Source organism: Urtica dioica, chromosome 8 (genome assembly GCF_054948205.1).
Source record: "Urtica dioica subsp. dioica isolate 48M chromosome 8, U.dioica_male_clone48M_v1_H2, whole genome shotgun sequence".
NCBI classification, from domain to species: Eukaryota; Viridiplantae; Streptophyta; class Magnoliopsida; order Rosales; family Urticaceae; genus Urtica; species Urtica dioica.
In genome coordinates, this window is record NC_142763.1 from 23,487,389 (window position 1) to 23,492,623 (window position 5,235).

A 5,235-nucleotide genomic window follows, 5' to 3' on the forward strand; every position below is an offset into this window, starting at 1 on the left:
GTAGGCGACACATGCGATTGCGTGTGAATTTATCGCAACAACTATTTAACATCACGAAAAGGCAAGAAGATGACCTCAAGCATTGACAATGAATCTATTAATATAAATTTTGTATTTGTTTTATATTAATTTTATTTAGTAATGTATGATTATATAATATAAGAGGTATTTATATCATGTAATATATATATATATATATATATATATATATATATATATATCTAATCAAAAGTATGTATATAGCCGCAACTTGTCCCGGTTATATGATATGGTCACAACAAGTCATGGATGTAGATTCATGACATAGGGACATATGATATATTCCCCATTTTTTGCAGCTATATATAATAGCCACAAATATTTCAGCCGCAATTTTTATCACATATGAAACCATGGCTGAAAGTGAAATTACTGCGATTTTTTTGGATTAAATTAAACAGCTAACATGGATAAATACGGCCTGTTTAAAAGGCATCAATGGGTCATTTTTTAATTCTATTTTATATGTTTTTGTAAGCAAAACATAAGAAATCACTCTTAAAAAAATGTCTTAAGTCATTAATAGAGTATTTAAACATTATTTCAGCATTTTTTAAATTTTACTAGACACATAAATTTATTTAGAATGTTCCCCATTTGATATATAGAAATTTATAAGCAACTAAGACACATCAAACTTATTGTTTATCAAATAGACAACGTTTATTTAATTAGTCACTGATTCTACTTACAATAATTAACTGATAATTTTTCCCAAATAAATCCTTCTCATTGATTGTCTATAGGCATAAATTATTTTAGCAATATTATCAATTAATTGTTAATAGAACATGTGGCTAATTAACTATAATTAACCAAAACATTGACTATTATGAAAAATTTAAGATTTTCATATGATTATATAACTATAGAACTCCAAAATATATTATGTTATTATATATAAATGAAATCAATTTCAATTATTATTACTTGATTATCTATTATATCTGGTAAAAAAAAAATATATACATGATATCATAATATTAATTAGCAAAATATACATGAATGCATAATACAAAAAAATTTAAAATTAGAATCAGAAGTGGCTTAACATTTCATTATTCAAAACAAAGCAAAACAAACGCAAGCTTTTTTCTTCTTGAACTGTTACAGAGAGATAATGAAACTTGAAGAAAGCAAACCGCCTTTAAAAAGCCTTTAAAAATAGATTTGTTACTATCCACATACTCTCTCTCTCGGTTCTATTATTATAGGTACTATCATAACATTAAGTCCAACATCAGATATTTCTCATAACAATACAAAAATATTTTCAGACATGTTTTCTTTGTAGAATCTCGCAATCAAAACCAACTCATTAAAAGAGTTGTTATATACTTCCTGAACTTTCATTTATCTACATAGATGAATTAAAAAAAAAAAATTAAGAACAAGCTAATGAATCCTAAGCAAGCCACGTCGCTTTGGGCAGCTGTATTTTCTTTCCTCTCTTATACGCTTGACATTTGTCTATATATATAAATACAGCTGTTTTTTGCTCATAAAAAACGCATTGCGAAATTCTTCCTTACTATAACGTGGCAAATGTTATTATGAGTACATGTCTTTTACTTGTCAGCAACTGCTAAACACAAGCAAGGTGGTACAATCACGATCTCTCCAATTCTTAACTTAGTCATTAGTCATTGCATGTTATGCTTTTTCAGCCAGATGTCTCCCTCTACGATAACATGTTTTATTTAACGGCGTTCACTATATGTAGTATGTGAAGTTAAAAATACATTCGAGATATTTTTTAAGTTTTTTTTTTTTTTTTTTTTTTTTTTTTTTTTTTTTTTTTGTAATCTCAACAAAAAAATTTGTTCGAACGATATGAGAATTCGTTTTAAGATTTATTGACATTTTTGTCAATAAATTTTCTGCATGTAAATAAATCTTCAAAAATTCTTAGATGCTTTTTTTTTTTTTTTTGTAATCTAAAAAAAAATTGTTCTAAGCATCTGAGAATTCGTTTTAAGATTTATTAACCTCCTTTTCAATATATTCTGGATGTAAATGAATCTTCGCAGATTTTAGAATTTTTCTTTGAAGATTTATTAAAATATTTGCCGATAAGCTTTTTGACAAATGTATAAATAAATCACATGACATCTGATTTATTGATCAACATATCAATAAATCACAATATTTATTGACAAACATGTCAATAAATTATTGAATTTATTGATCAACGTATCAATAAATTTGTACGTCTCAATAAATTTGTGAAACCCCTAATATATACATATATATATATATATATTAATACTAAAATTTAACTCATTTCTTAACACTGATATATATATATATATATATATATATATATATATATATATATATATATATATATAAGTCAGGTTCAAAAGGAGTAAAGTTTTTTTAGTCTTTCTCATGATGGTAATGATTCTTTAGTATCCACGTATATAATGCATACGTATATGAGTTTCCTTCTTTTTGGGGATTTGATGAATTCGTGTATTAACTTTTTCCTTAATGGTTAAGTAAAGGTAGGTATATATATATGTGTGTATATATATATATATATATATATATATGATATATTAGGTAATAAAATATAGGTGCTCTTTTTTTTCGCTGCTGTGACGCAAGGTGTAATATTCTTACAACTTTCTACCGATCCTGTAGTATTTTCAATTGTTAATTCTATTGTTTTTACTATACGGTTTTTTAAAAAAAAAAGCCTTTTATTAACTTCTTATTTTACCTCTTAGCATGTGGGAAGCCCTAACCCTATTAAAGTTCTATATAATGCTCTAAGTCAGCCTTGGTTCATTTTTTTTTTCACGTTTATTTTTCTCAACCTCACTCTTGCTCTCTCCCGATCTTTCTCTCCCACAAAGAAAAAAAATACAAATCAAAGCCATCACTTTCTTTTTGCCTCTGAAGGTCTTAATAAGCAATCCTTTTCAACCTTATCAAGGTACTTTCATGCCCTGAAGATAAGCCCTATCAATGTTTTCTTTTTATTTGCTTTTCTTTTCTTATGAACATCAAAGGATAGTTTTTTTTTTCCTGGCTGAAAATAAATTTTGTGTACTGTAGAAAACACAATGTTTTATATAGCTACAAATATTAGTTTGAGCTGTTTTTTTTTTATATACAAAAATATATAAGATGTTGTCAGTGTGTGTTTTATTTTTTTGTGATTATTGGAGTAACCGTTTTTTTTATTTTAAAAATCCTTTACTATCGGTACGCAGAACTTTTTTTTTATGATCCAAACAGCGCGTTTTGATTTTAATAAAATAGCTACAAAACGAATTTTGATTTGAATTTTATTTACCAAAATATTCAGGATGTTTGTAATACATCTTTTAAATTTCAAAGTTTTTGGACGAACCGTTTTTTTTCTAAAAATCAATTACGATCAGCGCGCAGACTTTTTATTTCTAATTCAAACAACGTAGTTTTGTATTTAATTAAAATACCTACGAAACATATTTTTATATGAAATTTTTATACAAAATATTTTGGTACGTCGTTGATATATGATAATTTTTATATGAATTTTAAATGTGTATTTATGTATGAAAGAAATATCTTCAGACCGGTATACAAATTATTTCAGTTTTCTCTAATATCTTTTTATCGTTGTATACTTTGACTTTTGTTTTCGTCAACTAAACCTCCAATTTTGGTCTTATCACTGAAGACTAATATGTTCAAATTTATATTTTCTAGGCTCTGAAATTTTTCCAGAATTTTTCTCTGAAATTATTTTTTTTCCCGTAAACCGAGAACGAAGGGTATTTTCGTCTTTTGACGTCCCTGTTCTTTCTCTGATATTTTTTTCCAGAAACTTTGTTATGTCTAGAAGTGTCTTTTAAGAACCTAATTCCTATCCGTTCGAATAGGTCCCGAGCCGAATAGCTTTTCCAATCGTTCGGGAGTCTAAGAACTTTTCCCCGACTCAATAAGGTGAGAATAATCTCACTACAATACGGATTAGTTTAAAATTAATTTATGATGAGTGTGTGATCTGAATTGGTTAATATGTGTTATATGATTGATTGTGTGATATCCCTTATGTGCATGTATACGTTATTGAGTGAATTGTGATTATTATATGTTATGTCATGTTATGATGAGTTTATGTATGAGTTTAGTACAATTTTGGCATAACATGTTCTATTTATTAGCATGTTTCATTTATGTTTATGTCATATGTCATCTTTATATGTAACGCAAATAATAAAGTGATAAGATAAGTAAGAGAGTCGTACCGCCTCGAGCTACGGAGGTATTAAGAGAATTCTCTCGAGCCGACCTACGGGCTCATAAAGGGAGTTTTCTCATATGATATGTTTATTAGATGGTGCGAACTATGGGAGGTCACAGCCCCGTAGTTCGTTTCCAAAGTGTACACTGAAATTGGTACGACTACTCTAGGGGAACCCCGAATAAAATATGATAAGACTTATGATACGAAAGACCATGACACTATTAGAATTTAAAACACTAATAACCGGATCATGCATCGCATTACTCATCTTTTTTGTGAGTCATAGTTATTCTCGCTGAGCGTTAGCTCATATTATGTGTATTCGTCCGTATTGTAGGTAAGCAACAAATAAATAAGTGAGGAGGGTGGATCAGCGGCGTTCGATGGCTAAGGGGTTGGGTTGTGGTTCCGCTCACTTAATTAAAAGACTTCCGCTACGAAATTTCCTAAACACTCGGTTTGAAATTTTATGCTTAAGATACTTTCCAAGTTTAATTAGTTTTGCAAAACTGAAGTTGAATTTTTATGGTTTTATTTCCGTTGAATATTCCAACCATCTACTTTAGTTTGGAATTCCGAATTAAATATTTTCTCTTATATTCATCAAATTGTTTTGTAAGATTTCAAATGTTGGTTATTTGCAAGGATTGTTTTATTTTAAAGTCCAAACTTTATAAATTATCCACTTTTTTTTTCTAAGTAAGAGAATTAAGCTTAGTATGACGGTCCGAAAAGTCGGGTCGTCACAAAATTATTGGATTTATTGATAGAAGCGACTGCGCGCCACAATTTACTGCCAGACAGAAGCGATAATTAAAGATTTTTTAGTGGTTTTTAACCATTCGATCAGTTTTAATGACTCGGATTGCTCCGAAATTAGTGGAAACCCAAGGGATCAGACCTAAATCTTAAAAAGCACACTTTAGCCTCGTTTTTGGGGTGAACTAGTTTTC